The following is a 20,299-nucleotide window of genomic DNA, read 5'->3' on the forward strand; positions in this document are numbered from 1 at the left end:
TAAATGCATGAAAATATGTTCAACATCTTCAGCCATTAGGGAAGTGCAAATCAATATATAATGAGATCCCACTTCATGCCCACGAAGATGGCTGTTATAAAAAAGAAAAAGAAAAATAACAGGTGTTGATGAGGATGTGGGTAAATTGGAACCCTCATGTATTGATGGTGGGAATATAAAATGGTGCAGCTGCTGTGGAAAACAAGTTGGCAATTCTTCAGAAAGTTAAACATAGAATTACCATGTAGCCTTGCAATTCTACAATGATATATGTTCCTGAAAGAATTGAAAGCAGGGACTCAAGTAGATACTTACACAACAATGTTCGTAGCAGCATTATTCAAAAGAGCCAAACAGTGGAAAAAACTCAAGTGTCCATCAACAGATGAAAGGATAAACAAAATGAAGTATAGTAATACAATGAAATATTTTTCAGCCATAAAAAGGAATGACGTTCTGATAAATGCTACAACATGAATGAACACTGAAGACATCAGATTGAGATAAAATAGAAACAAAACAACAGATATTCTTTGATTCTACTTATTCAAAATATCTAGAATAAGCAAATTCATAGAGACAAAGTAGCTAGAGCCTGGAGGAGGGAGAATGGGTAGTTATTGCTTAATGGGTGCAGAGTTTCCATTTTGGGCTGTGAAAAGCTTTTTTATTAGAAGGTGGTGATGGTAGTACAACATTGTGATTATAATTAATGTCACCGAATTGTACACTTAAAATGGGAATTCTGTGTTATGTATTTGTTAACCCAATAAAAATTTCAATAAAACCAAACCAAACAAAGCAAAAAATCATGAGAATGTGCAGAAGAATGAGGCATGGTCTTGCAATTAGATTTCCGGTCTTACTGAGGGGGTAACGTGAGTGAGACAAACGCTCAAGTGTGGAGGATCGGCGTGCTTCAGGCAAAGTGGGTGGTCCTGGAAATGATTTCTATAGGGGTTCTAAGAAGGGGGGGGGCTGGTAGATTTGGGAAAAGGGAGGGGCAATTTTAATTGGGGTCTCGAAGAAGAATTTGTATATTTGAAGAGGCAAGAAAGTCTTTTCAGAATGGGGAAAGGAAAACAGCTGAATTAAATTCACAGAGATAGGAACAAGTAGAGCATTCCTGGGGCGGGGGGGGGGGGGGGGGGGCGGTCACATCTTCGTTTTGGAAGGCTGAATACCAGATTAAGAAATACAGATATTATTCACTGGCATTGAGGAGCCGCGGAACGTTTCTGAGTGAGAAGTGAGATGAGAAAGCATCGCTTTAGGAGAATAACCCAAGGGCATTGGGAATTAGGCCCTAAGTATGCTGTTAGTGCACTGGGCTCTATCTTCTTCACCTACACGTTCACTCCTTTTAGGCTTTGGGCACTTGGCTTTGGGGTTGTATCCTCTGCAGGTGCTGCCCAGGTCTGTGCTGCTTTGCTCTTTTCTGTACCCTGCTTTCTTTCATTTGGTCCCTGCCTCTTTCCATCACTCTGTAACACCCACTGGTATCTACACACACAGACACATATGCATGCCCTGCTCCCATCTCTTACCTTTCTTCTTTATAACTCCACTCAAATGGAACGTCCTCTACTCCTCATTTTCCCGGTCAAATAAATGTTAACGATCCTGAGAAAAACCTTGCTCTAATTTATCTTTTAAATATTTCATTTATTCAACATTTATAGAGCTACAGTGTGCCAGGTGCTGTGGTGGGTGCTGGGGACGCCATGTTAGGCCATGGCGCCTCTTCTCAGTGCCAATATGGTGGGGCAGGTGAACAAGATGGACACGTGTGGATTCTTATGGTACAGCGTGGTAGGGACTCTGCTTAGAAGTAGGAGCAAGACCGAGGAATTCCTCGTTGTATTATTCCAACGAGGCCAGGTACTTGGATGTGCTCAGATTTGGCCAAACAGATCCTTTCCTCAGGAGGTAATTTTGACTGCTTTATTGAGATATAATTCACATACCATATAATTCACCCATTTAAAGAGTACAATCCAATGACTTTTCGTGTACTCAGAGCTGTGCATCCATTGCCGCAATCAATTTTAGAACATGTGCATTAGCCCAAGAGGATATCTAGTTCCTTTAGCGATCATCTAGTTCCCCCCAGTTCCCCGCCTCAGTCCTAGGCAAACACTTATTTTTCTGTTCTTATAGATTTCCCTCAGTTCATATAAATGGAATCATACAATCTGTAGTCCTTTGTGATTGGCTTCTTTCAGTTAGTGTAATGTTTTCCAGGTTCATCCATGTTGCAATACGAAGCAGAACTTCCTTTTTACAGCTGAATAACGTTAGATTGCATGGCTATGCCACATTTTGTTTATCCTTTCATCAGGTGAAGGATAGTTGCGCTGTTTCTACTTTTTGGCTATTACGAGGAGAGCTGATCTGAACATTCAGGTACCTGTTTTCGTGTGACATATGCTTTTATTTCTCTTAGGTATGTAACTAAGAGTGAAATTGCTGGATCCTACGGTAACTCTATGTTTGAACTTTTCCATCCTCAGGACTTTGAATCTTGCTCTAGCGAAGCAAGGAAACCAGGAAGAAGGAATTCATCTGGTGGTAGACTTCCTGCGTGGTTCGGTGTCTGTTGCGTCAGCCAGTGTCCAGTGCTGGTGGTGTGGCCGCACCAGCATCCTAATCGCCAGCCCGCCTCTGCAGGGTTATTTTGGCTGTGGTTGTGGATCCCTCCCCTCTCCTTGCTCCTGTGAGTTTTCCTGACCTGGCTGGCAAGACTAGAGCAACCTCATCTCTCATAATACTTTTCTTCTTGGCTTAAACCAGAGATACTTTCTGCTGCTTACAACTAAGTTCCCCAACTAATATTGCAAGGAGTAGCCACATGCTTTCAGGGAAAATAGTGTAGGGGAATTTGGATTTGAATTTTTTTTTTTCTGTCTTTTGGATCTAAAGGCAGTGACAAATCCTGTTAGAATTTAAGGATGGTGAACTATATAGTTCATGGAATAAAATGGAGAAATAACTAATTAAGTTATGGTTCATGTTAACCCGGAATGATGTGTGCTTTGACGGCTGTCACCGTAGAACAGTCTAAAGGGCGTGAGAAATGCAACAGCCATGGAGTTGGGGGCTGCTTCCGGTGGCTGTGAGGAGCTTAAAGAAAAAAAAGGCAAAGCTCAAGGCCCGAAATTATTGGTTTAGGTCTACAGCCTGAAACTTAGGGAATTTCTGACTGTGATAACATAATTTCTTATCTCTTGGTTGCTACAGAGATGAGATATAAACTAAACAGAGGTTTGTCCTTTGGGCTGCCAAATTACAACAGCTGAATTTGAGCCTTACCAAATATCTTATTTGGTAATATGGATGTACACTGGGAAAGAATGGGATCTGGGGATTAGAAAGGAAAATTCAGAGGGTGTTGAATATCCAACCTCAACTAAGTTCTATTTGCCAGCTCTGGTGGGAGAATAATGCCTGTGCCCTCCTATCACCTGTAAAACCTGTGAGAAATGTTACCTTACATGGCAAAAGGGACTTTGAAAATGGGACTGAGTGTAAGGATTTGGAGATAGGGAGACTATTCTGGATTATCCATCTAAACCTTGTCGATCATATGAATCTTAAAAATGGAGAACCTGGGAAGCAGATTTGGCCCAACGGATAGCGTGTCCCCTACTACATGGGAGGTTCAGGGTTCAAACCCAGGGTCTCTTGACCCGTGTGGTGAGCTGGCCCATGTGCAGCACTGATGTGTGCAAGGAGTGCCGTGCCACAGAGGGGTGTCCCCTGTGTAGGGGAGCCCCACGCACCAGGGGTGCACCCTGTAAGGAGAGACATCCTGCGCAAGAAAAGCGCAGCCTGCCCAGGAGTGGCACCGCACACACGGAGAGCTGACACAGCAAGATGATGCAACAAAAAGAGACACAGATTCCCAGTACCATTGACAAGAATCTAAGCAGACACAGAAGAACACACAGTAAATGGACAGAGAGAGCGGACAATGGGGGGGGGGGGCGGGGAAGGAGGGGAGGGAAAGGGGAAAAAAAAAAGGAGAACCTTTCCAAGCAGTGGTCAGAGAAAAATCTGACTACTGAAAAATGGTCATGAGTGTGACATTTTGGCTTTGAAGTTAGAGGAAGGGGACCATGAGCCAAGGAATGTGGGTGGCCTCTAGAAGCTGAAAAGGCAAGCGATGGATCCTTCCCTATGGCCTCCCGAAAGGAACACAGTCCTGTCGAGCCTAGGAGGAGACCTGCATCCCACTTCTAATATATTGGACTGTAAGATAATAAATTTGTGCTGTTTTAAGCCATTAAATTTATGGTAAGTTGTTACAGCAACAATAGAAAATACACTATCCGAAGACGTTCTTTCTCTCTTGCTGATGAGGCCATTCCCTTCATGTCGTGTAACCCCCTCACCCAAGGGACTGCGAGGGGAACCATTCATCGCCCTCAGCCCCGCGAGCCAGGTTAGCATGACCCAGGGGCAAAACATAAACCCAAAACAGGAGGGGAATGCAACACGCCAATGGAACTACGATATTTTTTTCTAAATTATGTCAGCCAAAATCTGTAGCATATGGGTAGATATGGATCCTTAAGAGGCTAACCTGAGGAGAGAAAAATTTAATTGTAAATCAATCTAAATTTCTAAAGATGGTATACTTCTCAGAGGGTCAGAATCCAATTGGATGTATTGAACAGCTGGGTGAATTCTAATTGATCGTCCAGTTGGGTGACTAAAACTCAACAATGTTCCATGTTAGATAAAGTGTGAATGTCAAAGAGACCTTGGTATGATATGGTGGAAAGAATGTTAAGACTCAGGAAGACAGGGAATGTGAGAGTGGGTTTATCACATGTGACTTACCCCTCACAAGAGAATCCAGAATGTTCTTCTTTCACCAAGCCCAGTGTAGATACCTTGTTGTCTTTAGTCTGAAAGGTGCTTTAGTGAATACTTTCTATGGGCTGGTGCTGGTAGGAGAGGCTATATTTAAAATGAGCTCCTGAATTTCAGTGGGAACGGGAGGACCTCAGGGTAGCAGAGGCCAAGTAAAGGCATGACCCAGCGGATCTGGTCACCCAAGGGCTAATAAGCTAATGGGTCATGCAGGTCCTAGGATTGATAGATGGGCAGCCCTCTAAATTCCTGTCTTCATCTAATGACGCGAGCAACCCTGGCATATATCCCCTCTCCCATTTCCCAAGACTGAGTCAACTCATAGGCCCAGTCCTTGGAGTAAAGAGCAGACTGGCGCTCGCGAAGGTGGGTGTTAAAACAAACAAGCAGGTGCATGCGGGGCCTCTCCCTCACAGCCCTCCTTAAGGAAGACTGTGGCCATTCGCTGGGTAATTGTGAATAAGGGAAAGCAATCGCATCAAGGCCATTTGAGCTTCTTGGACACTGACGTTGAGCTAACACCAATTTACGTACCCCGTAACCACCGCGGTCTACCAGTCAGAGAGACATCTTGAGGGTGTCATTTGAAACGTGGACCTTGACCTGAATATTCCTAATGTTAGGTCCACTTGGACCATGAAGTGGCCCCAGGTTATCTTCCTGATGGTGAGTGAATTGTTGAAATAGATATCCTTAGCATCAGGCAGAGTTCCCACACGGGTTATCTTGAGATGAAGGGCCAGGTAAATAGTAAATCAAAAGTTAAGGTAACAGTAGGCAGTAAATCAAAGGTGAAATTGCGTCCTGGGAGACTTTAAAGAGGTGCATATCCCTTCACCTTGCCTGCCTGGCCCGTGCGGGACGCCGATGAGTTGAAGAAAGACGAGGATCGTAGGCTTGTGCGGGTGTCGACTTTGGTGGTCGTTACTGGTGTGGCTCTTTCCTGGATAATGCGTTGTCCCTGATGCCTGTGACACTGTTATTAGGCCGGTTGGTGCCGCCGGCCTCCCCCTCCTCTGCTGCCCCCTCCTCCTGTTCCTCCCCTCCTCCCCACGTTGTAGCATGTATCAGAATGTTCCTTTTCATAGCCAAATAGTGTTCCATTGTATGGATATATTTAATACCATATTTTGTTTATCCATTCATTTACCAATGAACACTTGGGTTGCTTCCATCTTTTGGCTGTTGTGAGTAATGCGTTCATGAACATTAGTGTGTAAGTACGATGCTTACTTCTTGATTCCAATGAGCAGACAACACCAGGAAGAGCTGGTTTCTCCCTGGTTGCCTCCAGGTTTAATAATCCTGGCCCTGTGGCACAACTTAGTCCTCAGAGCTGTTAATCATCTCTCTGTCCTCCTACATCTGCTGGTCCATTGGTTACATGGTCTGGCAGGCCTGGAGGGTGGGAGGGTAAGAGGTAATTGCCTTGCAAATGCAGGGACTGCCACTCAGTGTCAGCTGGAGCCCAGTGATCAGTGGACACATTAGAATAGCCCCTTCAAAGTGAAGCCCATGTGGATGTACGTTAAGCCCTTCACTACACCACATTTGGGGGCCCCTTTCAAAGAGAAAACGTGCACCACACTTGATTGTACGGCTTATAACTATAAACCAAGAGACCCAAAAGCTAACGACTTTGAATGGAACCCAGAATAAGGAAGGCTTTCCAGCTGGCCCCTGGTGCAGTGCAAGCAGAGATTTGGCCCTTCTCCCAGTGAAATCCAGCATCAGAATGCTGGAAAGCAACCTGTATAAATCCTCTAGGAGGGTGAGAACAGGGGCCCAAAAGCTCTGGAATAAGCCATGCTTTCAGCAAGCAACCTTTTCCTTTTGAGAAGTAGTGTAAGGTCAGCTACCACATTCTGATAGAGGTAGCATGCCTAACCATGGGCAGCAGCCTACCTTGCAGTCTGCGGGTCCTTAACGAATGGATCTTACTACCAGTTAGAAGAATCTAGAAGCATCCCATCATCAGATGGCTGGGTCACAGTTTTAATAAAGTAGTTTTCCCTTCTGAAGGCTGACCTTGAAATGTGACTTTAGGTTGTATCCTTTTGCAGAGAGGCTGTGTATATATCTATACACACATACATACACACACACACATATACACACTCAGTGTTGCATTGTGTTAGGTTTGAGGTTTGCAGAAAGAAAGGCCTATTTTCATTGACATCTGTGATTTTCCCCCTCAGCTGCCCAGCATATAAACCCATTTTCTTTTTTCTCATGAACCTTGTTGGAAGTTGCATCCACTTGCCCCTGCAAGGCTGAGAAAGCTACCTCCTTCCTGCTCTGGAAGCTGGGGCCCAGGAAGCTACCTCACATGGCAACCAATTAGACACACCCACTCGCAGGGTATTGAATCTGGATTCAGTAATGCAAATAGGAAAAGTGATAAGGAATATATTCTAGAGGTGGTAGCCATGACAGCAACATCCAGCTCATGGGGAGGCAGTGACAGAGGAAGCAGCAGCAGAGCCTAGTGCTCATGTTTGTCTTGTAAGACAGTCATCGTGTCTAGTATTTCCTGGCCAACACAGCTGTTGTCCGTGGACTGACTCGGTGGGGTGGTTGTGCTCCCAACTGCCTGGCCTCCCCTTGCTCTTGTCTTCTGAGACTGGTTCTTCAGCTTTCACAGAGACCAGTGAGGCCCCAATATCCTTTCAGTAAATTATTTTGCTGCTTAAATCATCTACAGTTGACTTAGGCTACTTTCAGTTAAGACCCTTGACTTGGAGGAGGGACAAAGCAAATGATGAAGCTGGAGAGGTGGATTCAAATCAGATTGTGTGGGGTCTTGCATAATTATCAAGAAGTATGGGCTTTGCCCTGAAGGCAAAGAAGACTCATTGAAAGATTTTTAATCAGATTAGGGTTTTTAAATGACCTCTTTGGTAGCGGTGTGGAGGAAGGCTTGGAGAGAGAGAGAAGATGGAAGTGGAGGACACAATTAGGGGTATGTTGCAATAGTTCAGGTACTAGATGATGATGATGCAGAACAACCACAGTGTCAGAGATGCGGAGAGAGGAGGATGGATTAAAAGATATTTGGGTGGTTGACTGTCCAGGAGTTGATGACTAGATCACTAGGAAACAAGAGACTAAAGAATCAAGGATGATGCCAAAGTTTCTAACTTGACTGAGTGGATGGATGATGGAGTATTACCTGAGTAGGAAGGACGGGAGAAGAAACTATCTTTGGGGAGAAGAGAATTTAAGGAATGTTGAGTTTGAGATGCTCTTACCCAGGAGGAGATGCCCGGTAAGCAGTTAGAAACATGGAACAGGGACTCAGCAGAGAAGTACAGGCTGTGGTAGCAGCCTTACTTGATGTCAAGGAAATGTAGGTGATTCTCAAGGAGAATCTTCTTTATGAATTTGAAGGCCCTAAAGAGACGCGAACCACTTGTTGGTTAGGACTCCGTACACAGTGCTCTTGGTGCCCCAGGGCCCCATTGTGACTTTTGTGGGCCCTAGTTGGCCCCTGGGTGCCCATGCACCATACCTCCTCAGCCTTCGCCTTCCCAGAACACCTCTGGCAAGCCCCCGTGACTCCCCTGTAGTCCACAGAGGGCAGGGCAGAAGCACCAGGCAGTTCACGCCCCTGGGACAGCCCCCGCCATGACGGCGAGCCTGGAGGACAGGTCTCCTGCTCCCTCAGTCCTCCCAGGGACGCCTGGAGGCCTCTTCCACTGTCTCCTGGAGTTATCAGCAGCTGGGGCCTCAGTGGCCCAGAGTGGTCAACGGCTTGACTCCGTGCTATCAGCTCTCTGCCCCTCCCTGTCCCCTTCCCCGTTCCCCTCCTTTGCTTCCTGGGAGCTCCTCCCAAATGAACTACTTGCACTCAGTCTTCATCTCAGAGTCTGCCACCTGGAGAGTCCAGCTAAGACAGACCCCGTGTCCTCCGCACTTCTCAGGGTGAACCCCGGGAAACGGGCCAGGAAGCCGTCCTCATCTGCGGCCATCTTTTCTGTCTTATCCTCTGCCATCTTCCCTCAACACAGCCCATCGAGGATTTCTCAAAACCGATATGGAATTATAAATGAGCCCCCATGACACAGAAGACGCAATGGGATAATAGACACCTGGATAAAAAGTCCCTCGTCTATTCCAGGAAACGGGGGTAATGAGAATCGTATTTTCTATTTACTAAAATCTTCCCTTCCAAGGAGTTCAAAGTGTTCCTTTGTATCCCCCGTGGGGAGGAGCAGGACTGGCTTCCAGTATGCTTATAAATTATGTGGAGTTAGGCTTTAGGAACCATTCCATTTCCCTCTAAGCGGCCTTCTCCCTGTTCCCGTGTACCGTGGCTTCCTCCTGCCACCCATTCCTGCCATCACCCCCCATTCCTTCCCACAGCAACTCGCTCTTTTTTTTTTTAAAGATTTATTTTCTATTTATTTCTCTCCCCTTCCCCTTTGCCCCCCGTCATCTGCTCTCTGTGTCCTTTCACTGTGTGTTCTTCTGTGTCCACTTGCATTCTTGTCAGCGGCACTGGGAATCTGTGTCTCTTGGTTGCATCATCTTGCTGCGTCAGCTCTCCGTGTGTGTGGCACCACTCCTGGGCAGGCTGTGCTTTTTTGGTGTGGGGTGGCTCTCCTTGCAGGGCACACTCCTTGCTTGGGGCTCCCCTACGCAGGGGACACCCCTGCATGGCACGGCACTCCTTGCGCGCATCAGCACTGCGCATGGGCCAGCTCACGACAGGGGTCAGGAGGCCCTGGACCTCCTATATGGTAGGCAGACACTCTCTCAGTTGAGCCAGATAGGCTTCCCAACTTGCTCTTAAGTTTCAATCAATCTTAGCTTAAGGTGACTATTACATGGTGTTATTTTCCCAAGTAAATATGCCTTTTAATAGGACATATTTACAAACTGGAAATCCAAAGAAATGAAGTTGGATAGCAGGATCAGAGAAAAATAAGAACTTTTGGTCACAGAGTCTTAGGCCACTTGGGGAGCCATCTGATCTTAGACCAGATCTACGGGGCCTTTTGAGATTTCATATGTGATGGTTTGAAGCTGTAGAGACCCCAGAAAAGTATGTACTTAAAGGTGATCCATTCCTGTGGGTGAGGACCCCTTGTAAGTAAGGTTTGTTTTGGTGGTGGGATCTTAAGTTAAGGTGTGATCCATCTCATTCAGGGTGGGTCGTAATCCTCTTACTGGAGTCCTTTATAAGAGAATAAAAGTCAGACAAAGAGAGAAAAAGCCATAGAAACGAGGAGGTGAAAGCAACAAAACCCAGAAGAGAAGAGGGAGACCAGCAGGTGCGGCCGTGTGCCTGGCTGGGTGGCAGAGGAGTCCAAGGTGGCTGCTGCTGGTCTTTGTGAGGAAACCTTGGTGATGTCTTGTCTTGGACATTTTTTCTCAGCTTCAAAACTTGAGCTTGTAAGCTAATAAATTCCCATTATAAAAGCCAGTGCATTTTGTGGTATCTGCTGGAGCAGCTTAGCAGTTAACTTTGTTTTAGGTTAAGCTTTTTGAGTATTTACCATGTGCAAAGCACTTGAGGGAGGCAGTGGGGGAGAATGCCAAAGAGCCATTTCCTGTCTTGGGGGCTTCCTTGCGATACCCTCTCTCTTCAGATCTGGGTTGAGGAATGAAGAGCTCAGTTTACAAAATTGGCTCCAAAACGGGGACATCAGATCTGCCTGGAATCCAGAGCGTCTGCCTGAGTTCAAGGAAAAAACTGGACTTTCCATTAGGATGGTTTCAAAAGGCATCTCGGTTTCCTTAAACCCAGTCACTCAGGAAAGAGAGCGCATTACACGCCGAGGGTAGAAAAGCCACTTCCTTCTACAACCACTTCCAAAAATAATGGTGGGCGAGATGATACAAAATTCTTCCCCAAAAATGTACTCCACCACGAAAGATACTGAGTGAATAATAGCATAAATAGGTTGTTTTCCTCTCCCTGTCCCAAACATGAAACATCAACTTCAGGAAAAAAATATTAAGCCAGCAACTTAGCAACACAAACAACCGACTTCCAGCCAAGGAGGGAATTTCCCTGCCTGGAGAAGGGGCCGTGAGCCTGCGCTGGGCCTAGCCTCGCCTTCCTGCTGCAGCCTGCCGCCTCTCACTGCGGAACTGCTTTGTTAGTCCAGAATGGACTCAGCAGAAAGTTTGAGTTGAAAAGTTTATTTGCAAAATGTTTAAGGCAAAAGAAGCATCCACCCTGTGTGAGAGCTTTCGAACCCCCAGGCCTTCCCTCACCAAATTGATTCAAACTCCCCGAAAAAAAAAAATATTTTTTTTCCCGGAGACCATAACAACTATTTCCATAAAGAGGTCCAGATGTTTAATTTTTCCAAAAGAAAATTTTAAGAAAAACAAAATAAAAGTAACTGAGGAAGGATCATTTTTCCATTGACTTCTTAACCCAAGTGGGGCTGGATGCGCCAGTGAGAACCGCAGCCTCGCGTCCCCTCAGCACGCAGCCCGGGGACAGGTGCTTTCCCACAATGCCTCTGGCCAGGCGCTCGCAGCTGCGGCGTTGACTTTCAAGAAGCCGATTTTCGCAGGCCGGCCGTGGACGGCCGTAGGTTGCCACACTTTCGCCACGGCGCGCTGGGCCTAAATGAAATGTAGAGCGTGGTTCCATCAGCTTGAGCTGCATTTTCCCAAGTCAGTTAGGAAATCCCCTGATCCGGGGGCCTGTGAAAACAAAAGCAGCCTCAGGAAGAAACGGTTTCAAACAGGCATGGACCCATTCCTAGCTCTCAGGAGCAAGAAGGCCTGGTGAGGGTGAGGGGAGAGGAGAATCAACTGAGTGACGCGACCAGAAGAGAGAACAGAAGCTTAAAATAGCCTTGGCTGTAAAGACATGCTTTGGAGTTCTTCTTTCTCTCCACAAAAGTTTTGAAGCCTGAGCTTAGAAGGAATTTCTCCAACCTGAGATCCTAAACTCTCTCCGGCGTTTTCACTCACTTGATCTCTGTGGGCAGCTGGCCACCTGAACACCGACCGGCCCTCCCCGCCACCCAGCGCCATAAAAGTAAGGGCTGCCTGTGGGTGTCCCATAGCTTGTTTGATTAATGCAGTGGCTCATAACTAAAATGCCAGTTTCACCACCAATTTGTTTTGCTGGTGTTTAGTTTATACATAAACATGAGTGGGAAGGGACCACCATTTTTTCTTAAGCACACATTTTATTTTTATTACAGCTGCTTTGTTTTTTGTTTCAAAGGGATGGCATGGACTCAGGGTACAGCTTTGCCCAGCTGGGAGGCCCTGATTTTGGACTTCTGTTTGTTAAAAAGGGCTGTGTGTTGAACATTCAAGTGCTGTTAATGATCTCTGTTTTATTTTCCTTACAGCTCTTGCTTTGTAGAGCAGAACCCAAGACCACCTCCAACTCAGAGAGATGGAACGGTTGGGTGGAGGACTTGGCCGAAGCGCGTTAGACCAGGCCGCTCATGTGGAGTAGGGCTGCTCCCCGCCGGCCCTTCCTACACACTCTCCTCATTCAGGCGCACAGTGGATTTTGTCTTTGGGTCCCTCCCAAACCCTCCCTAGCTCATGGATTATGCCCCTGAGAATAGAAACCATTTTACCAGGCTTCAGCCTGGCCCATCAGGGGTGAAAATGGAGCAAACTGGACTACGGTGCATGACTCGGTAGGGACTTACATGTTGGATCACAAAACTTATTGAGTATTCCTAAGAAAAAAATTCAGCCTCTAAGTTATTTCCCAAAGTTGGTTCATCTTCTTAAAAGAACAGACACACAGGGTTAACGCTATTCAAAATCTAATCCCTAAGACGGCCCTGGAACAAGTTGGGTTCCTTGACATAGGTTTGGAGGACAAGGAATTCTCTTCCTGGTTTCATGTTCACTTAAAAATTTTTGTGTCGACTCTCTAATCAAATCAAAACCCTGAGGGTTTCTGAGTGACAGTGTTAATTCTGTGACCAAATACGTTTCACGAGGATAAATTTGAACCTAGATGAAGTGGCCTCGTCACATTTTGGAAAGCTACATTTTCCAAATGATCCCATCACTCTTCCTAGATGGGAGGGACCCCGGGTTCCTGCAGTCCAGAATGGGCTCCACTGGGGACGCTGGCCTGAGTCAAGGGTGTTTGTCCACCGTGGACCGCTGTGTGTGGAGTCCAGGGGGCTGAGCCAAGAGGAAGCCCCTTAGGGAGAAGACGAAGCAAGGCGGACTTTTCTGGTGGATTTCTGTTTGAGGAGTCTAGGCAGTCAGGGAAAAAAATCCATCTGCAAGCCAACGAGGCGAAAACCAGGGATATTAGACTAAACTGCAAGTTCAAACTGAAGAATGATGTCAAGGTTTAGAAAAAGCCTGAACTGGGAGAAAGTAATTGCAGCAAACTTTAATTGGGTGGTCGTCATTGTGTGGTCTGGAAGAGAACCATGAAATGCCCTAACTTGGGAACGCCACTTCAGTCGACTTCTAGGGAATTGATGAGAAAAGCAATTAACTAAGAATGATGAGGGAAGCGGGGAAGCGGATTGGGCTGAACTGATAGAGCGTCCGCCTCCCACATGAGAGGTCCAGGGTTCAAACCCCGGGCCTCCTTGACCCGTGTGGAGCTGGCCCACGCGCAGTGCTGATGTGCGCAAGGAGTGCCGTGCCACGCAGGGGTGTCCCCCGCGTAGGGGAGCCCCACGCACAAGAAGAGCCACCCTGTGCGACCAAAGTGCAGCCTTCCCAGGAGAGGCACCGCACACACAGAGAGCTGACGCAGCAAGATGGTGCAATAACAACAAAGAAGAGACGCAGTTTCCCAGTGCCGCTGACAAGAATGCAGGTGGACACAGAAGAACACAGCAAAGGGACACGGAGAGCAGACAACGGGGCGGGGAGGGGAAAGAAGTAAGTGAAAAATAAATCTTAAAAAAAAAAACAGAGATCATGGTGGACACCGCCAGGCTCTGGATTAGAACGACATAAAGGTCACAGCTGCTGCCCCGGGAAGCCGCAGGTGAGCCCTGGTTTCACATGGGCATTCATGCTGCACTCGGTTAGGGGGCTACTTAAAACTGCGGGTAGCTCTGCCCCTTAGACCTACTGAGAAGAATTCTCGGTGAGCAGTTAGGAATCACTGGACACTCAACACAGGGTGCCAAGAACAATGAAGAGCTCATTTTTCCCTTCTTATCAAATTGTTTCTAGTACCCCAGCATGTTTTGCAACATGTGCACCTGTGGCTGTTAGAAGGCTTAGATGGCCGTTATTTAGCCTGTGTGAATGGGAGAGAAACAAAGGTAGTGACGTCTCAGTGTTCTCCCGGGGTGGGGATGGCGCCACGTCTTACTGTATGGATACAAGGATGGTGAACAGCAGGGCATTATGTATGGAAATAAAACGTAGTGCAATTAAATGTAAAAACTATAAAATGCTTAGTAATAATCCTAATCAGGTTACTATGAACACCTGATCAGTTGATGGGTTTTTTTTTAAAGATTCATTTTATTTATTTCGCTCCCCTCCCACCCCCCAGTTGTCTGCTCTCTGTATCCATTCGCTGTGTGTTCTTTGTCCACTTGTATTCTTGTCAGTAGCACCAGGAATTTGTGTCTCCTTTTGTTGTGTCATCTTGCTGCATCAACTCTCCGTGTGTGTGGCACCACTCCTGGGCAGGCTGTGCTTTTTTTCACATGGGGCGGCTCTCCTTATGGGGCACACTCCTTGCACGTGGCGCTCCCCTACACAGGGGCCACCCCTCCGTGGCACAGCACTCCTTGCGTGCGGCAGCACTGTACATGGGCCAGCTCACCACACGGGTCAGGAGGCCCTGGGGATCGAACCCTGGACACTCCATGTGGTAGGCGGGCACTCTATCAAGTGAGCCACGTCTACTTCCCTCATTGGGTTCTTAACGAAGTCTAATCCCTTTAAAGATTAAATTGTTCGGCTTTATGGGCCATGTTTACTGCATGTCCACTGGGGTAGACGACGGGCATCCTTCCCGCTTCCAGAGCTCACACCCTAGCAGAAGATGACACGATGGCAGGGTGGGGGGAAAGGGTAAGGCGCTGGGAGGAGACTTAGCAGGGGTCCTTGCCTGGACTGGCTTGGTGGGCAGGGGTTATTTACGAGGAGATCCTTTTAAGAGGGAACGTAAAACAAAGGGGTGGAGGCTGGGATCAGGAGACAGTGTTCCAGCCAGAGGCTCGAGGTGGCTAGGGGTGTGTGTACAGAGAGGAAACCGGTTCAGGGGGACTGGCTCACAAAGAGCCGGGAGGTGCCTGCCGGCTTGAAAGAGCCTCATTTCATCAACAGGAAGCTCTTGAAGGGCCTTTGACAGCAGTCACGGAGTCACATGTATGTTTTTGAAAGATCTTCGGCTGCGTGGAGAGAATGGGTTAGAGAAGAGCCACAGTGGACACAGGAGACCAGTTAGAAATGTTGTTGCAAAAGATTTCGGTGGGGGAGCCTGGAAGCCTGCGCCAGCGCCCAGCGCACCGCAGCTCTGGGCCGAAGCTGGCCTGCGGCCTGGGCATTTGCTCCCACGTCCGTGGCCGCTGTGGGGCACAGCAGAGCTGAGCAGTGGCAAGAGGGACTATTTGGGCTGCAGATATTTTCTAACTGGCCTTTCATAGAGAAAGCTTGCCAATCCTTGGGCTGCCTAAAGGTGGAGAGAATAGAGAAGTGAGCGCTGTTTAGCAGGTGTGATGAGCGCAACTTGATGACCGATGGCCGGGCAGGCAGGGATGGCGTGTTCCGTGGTTGGTACAGTCGAACTGGAGTGGTGTGTGCCCGTGTGCATGTGTGAGTGTGTGCTCATGTCTGAGTGTGCGCGGCAGGCCCCTCTTTTAGAAGGGACGTTAAGATTCATGGTGTGCTTTTCCTGGGAAACGCCTTTGGTGAGTCCTGGTGTGACCAAACCCAGTACTTCTTCAAAACTTCCGTGAATGTGCGTTGTATTTGTTTTGCACGTCTGTTAGGTAAGCTGCCTCCACGCGGGGGTTTTTGGCTCACTGTGTGTACGCTCAGCCTGCCCAGCAGATCTAACACACTTCCTATTTGATCCCAGAGGACTTGTGAGCAGAAGAGGATACTGAAGTGAACTGATGCCCTGGTTCTTCTCCTTCCCTGGAAGCAGCCAGGAGATGGTTTCCTGAGCTGGAAGGACCTGACTCTCCACTGTGGTGATTTATGATTCTGTTAGTTGCATCTGTTTATTTTGCTTGTAGCCAATTCATGCTGGTTTTCAAGAAATATAAGTGCAGCAAGAGAGGAAACTTTGAAAAGGCAGAGGAAGGAAGACTTTGGGATATGGTAAGGGTGAGAAAGAGGGAGGAAAACAGCAGATCATCAGGATCTGGAAGAAAAAAAGACTGAAAATACAAAGACCAGAGGGTGAAGAACTAAGAGACGGGGACAGAGAGGGACACGTTGGGCAAGACCTTGTTGAACCAGGCCTGAATCCAGTCCAACTTGACCCTGGTCTCTGCCAAGTCCTGTCCAGCCCCTTTACAGTTTGTAAGATGTGATGGAACCGCAGGCCAGAGTGGTGTGGCCGGAGGCCATGGGCCTCGGGGAAGCGTCTTGCCAGTGGGGCGATGTGGGGAGCCCAAGCGCCAAGCTGGCCAGACGCTGCCGCTGAGCGCTGCAGCGAGGCGGAGGGACAGGCGGACGTCCACTGAGCCCAGACCCTGCTGTCGCCCTGCGGCTGCTCGGCAGGAGGCACGCTGTGCCGAAAAATGTGCTTTAGCTTACTCGAGTTTTCTGGTCTCCATCATTAAACGACTTCTTCCCCCCCTTGGGTGCTGTCAAGGTAGAAACATGGGACAGGACCATTCTGGAACTGTGCATCCCCTGAGATTTCATCCGGTGTGTGGGGGACTGCCAGAAGATGGACGGGGCTGAAGACAAGGAGGCGGTTTCCCCGGAGGGGCCCTCGGGAGTGGAGAGTGACCCTTACGGAGTGTGTGTGCGTGCATGTGTATGTGTGTGTATATGTGTGTGTGGTGTATGTGTGCATGTCTGCATGTATATGTATGTATGTGTGTGTATGGTGTCTGCATATATGCGTATACATTGTATGCGTTTGTGTATATATGTGCATGTCTATGTATGTGCATATGTATGCATATGTGTATGTATATGGCATATGCATGTGTGCATGTATATGCGCATGCACTGTATGTGTTTGTGTATGCACGAGTGTATATATGTGTGCATGTGCATGGGTGTGCATATGCATATGTGTACATATGTGTACACATGGGCACGTGCGTATGTATGTATGTGTGTCTGTGTGTGTGTGTGTGCACCACATGGCAGAGGACTGGGCTCAAGTGGCTTATCTGAATCACTTTCTTTCCTTGTGTGTGAACTGATGTCACACTTGCTCCAGTTAATCTGCCTTTGGGATTTTTGCTTGTAGGAGCTCGATAGGTCCTCAGCCACTGGAGAAGAGATTCAAGGCGTCCAAGAGACACAAGAAGCAATTGGCCACCAAGAGGCTGAAACTGAGCTATAAATCCCTTCTCTTGCTTAGAAATAAGCACCCTCTGTCCTAAACACAAAATGCAATAAAACGAAAACAAAGAAACCCACTTTTGGTCATTTAGTCTTCATTTATAACCTTTTAAAACATTAAAAAATATGGTCTAACCTATGTAAGCATAATCAAAATCAGAGAGGACTCTGGAAATCAAGAGCTAGGAGAGTTGCACATAGCCACGAGACAAGTGCAATTAACCGTGAGGTGATTAAGCACTGCATGGGAAGAAATGGAATGAGAATGCCCTGGGAGGGCGCTGAGTGGGTGGAAGTTTCTCCCGAGAGCCTCCGCAGGGTGCGGAGTGCAGTTCTGTCTTGAAGTGAGGGCACACGGCAGAGAAGTTTTTTCTAGTCTATACAGCTCTTGAACCCTGGGTTGAGGAAGCTTCACTTGCCAGCCACATTACTCTCTTCATTCTTCTTTGTCCTCCCCTTTGCCCTGTGGTCTCCTTCCCTTTCTTTGTCCCACACATTTTTTTTAGCATCTATTGTGTGTCCAATCTGAGTAACTGCAGGGAATAAAGCTATGAACCAGTCAGACATGCCTTTATGGAACTCCCTGTCTACCCTTCTGGTATTTGAATCACATGTTCTTAATACTTTAGAATATCCTATATAAATGACCCCTAATTAGATTACTAGTTCTATGAAGATTACTGTTCTTTTTTTGTGCAAAATGTATTCAAAGCAAATATAAAAATAATAGCTATCATACATCACGGTACTTTCCATAATACGCCCCTTTAAGCTCTTATAGAGAGTTCATGTTAAGTATGAATTGTTGTCATGTCAGGTCAAAAAAATTCTTCTTTCGTAGTATAGTTTAAAACGCCTTCCTTTTTAGTGGACATGCCTTGAGTAGTTTCCAGAATCCTTGGAGGCCTGCTGGAGTCTTGTGTGTGTTCCAACAGAAAAGGCTGATGCCCCTAGAGGGAACTTTCCAAGAAGAGTCTTCTATCTTGGAGTGAGGAAAGCATAATTTTGGGGCGACACCCTGTCTATTTTAAATCATTGGAGAGGGGAAAAATATTTGTCTCCAAGACTGTAATTTTCCAGATGATGCCATATTGTTGCACGGTTGCCATACCATGAGAACGAGCATTCTTGTGGTTTCTGTACTGGAAATCCTGTAGGAATGCTGTTTCTGGCATCTTTTCATAATGAAGCAAGGCGAATTTGGGGAACAGACAGGCCAGCCAGATACAGCTCGTGGTCTTTCAGCATTTTAGAAAAGTCCCTCCAGCAGGGCAACCTTTTACAGGACTTTTCGGCATTTGAGGCATTGTGTGGGACTGATAAGGAGGAGCAGGCGTGAGATACCAGCCCAGGTCAAATCCCAGAGAGGGACTGGTCAGACACTCAGGCTTCCCCGTGATTACCGTCTCGTAAAAATAACTTTGAATTTCCAACTTTGCCTTTTAGTACAAGGCATAAATATCTCTTTTCAAAACTGGATTTTGATAGTTAGGGACCACAACTAAGTAAGCATGCTAATAAAACTAAAAGTGACCAGATGGGGAGTCTGATATTCAAGACGAGTTTTGCAGATATAGTTTGATTCTTGTGAAAATCTACTTGTTGAATCTGAGCTGAATGCCATGTAATGACCGGGTAAAAAAAGTATACAGAACAATTTTTTTGAACTAGGACAATTGGTATGGTTTTAAAACGCTGGCCACATTTTGCCCAGGTGAAAGTTTCCCTTTACCTTAGAAAGCTGCTTCACCGCTCCACCTGTGAGTAGCCGCATCCCCCAACTTTCCAAACAGCAGACCGTCTGTATCCCCTGCAGTGGAGGCATTAATAAAAAAGGCACAATGCTGTTAAAAGGCTGTTTAACCCCCAACTGTAGACGTTATTCGGAGGACAGAACTCTTGGAATTAGAGGACGTTTCTGACATGAGCGCGTGGAACTGAATTGATCTAAGGGGACGGTGGATGAGTTCAACCTCATGGCAGTCTTCAAGCACAATTTCTCTCTCTGCCTTCCTCTTCTGTCCCTCCTCTACCTCTCTCCCACCTACGATGGCACCTCAACAGCAGAGAAATAGAAAACCCCTTAGCTCCGGGCCCACGCTCGCTCTCCTCCCCTGCTGCTCCACGCAGGTGGGGGGCGAGAACGGCCCCACGTGGAAGGTGTGGCAGGACCACACGGCTTCTCTGGCCGTTACTGGGAGCAGCGTTGACGGCTTGGGGGAGAGCCCAGGTCTCTGCAGCAGGGGTGATGGGGAGGAGGGGGAGGGGATGGGAAGGAGGGGGGAGTGGGGGAGTGGGGGAGGCCCCCAGCTCCAGAGGGGCTGGCTGAATGCCTAAACCAGTCAGGAGAGTAACCCTGACACGGAAAAACCCCTCTCTTGGTACCAGGGAGGGTGGTCTCTATCTAGTAGGCAATTCTTTGAAAATAGGGGCTAGTCAATTGGTTTTCTGTGTACAATTAATGTTCTTAAGAAATGTTAAATGCCAGCCTAGGATGCGCTCCCTTGTCGAGTCATCACTCTTCCTAGGTTGACGGAAGACAGAGGTTGTCACTGAAAAACCTTTCCTGGACTTTTAAAAGAGACAGGGAAGGCATTTAGTCATTTCTGGAAATTTCCGTGGCTGTAAGGAGGAAGACGGCAAATGAAGACACAAAGGTGTTAGGGACGTTGGGAAGATGGAGTGTCGGTCTGTGGGGTATTGAGCAGCTGTTCCTTACTGCTCGGTTTTTAGGTTGTGGGGGAATTGAGAAAGCAGTGTTTGTTTTTGAAAAGTGATTCACAACCGGGGGATGCAAGAAGCGGGGTGGGGGGATCCCCAAGAGCCGCCCCCTGAGGCCCGGCGGGTGGCGGGAGGAGGGCCGGTCAGCAGGCATGCCAGGGCCTGGAGCCGGGCGCTTCAGAGCCACGGGGACACGAAAGGCCAGAGCGACTTCTGTGCGGAATATTCCGGGGCC

General features: G+C 47.5%; 1 long non-coding RNA gene across 2 annotated transcripts; it reads left to right on the forward strand.

Moving 5' to 3' along the window:
• Nucleotides 1–1,160: 1,160 nt before the first annotated feature.
• LOC111759899 (uncharacterized) lies at nt 1,161–17,013 on the forward strand. Of its 2 annotated transcripts, XR_002793744.3 has the most exons (5): nt 1,161–2,406; nt 2,514–2,716; nt 12,207–15,180; nt 15,893–16,022; nt 16,637–17,013. It is a non-coding gene; the product is annotated as an uncharacterized lncRNA (long non-coding RNA). The 2 variants fall into 2 exon arrangements; XR_009182118.2 differs by having other exon boundaries at nt 12,207–16,022.
• Nucleotides 17,014–20,299: the final 3,286 nt, after the last annotated feature.

Source organism: Dasypus novemcinctus, chromosome 20, assembly GCF_030445035.2.
Source record: "Dasypus novemcinctus isolate mDasNov1 chromosome 20, mDasNov1.1.hap2, whole genome shotgun sequence".
Classification (NCBI taxonomy): Eukaryota; Metazoa; Chordata; class Mammalia; order Cingulata; family Dasypodidae; genus Dasypus; species Dasypus novemcinctus.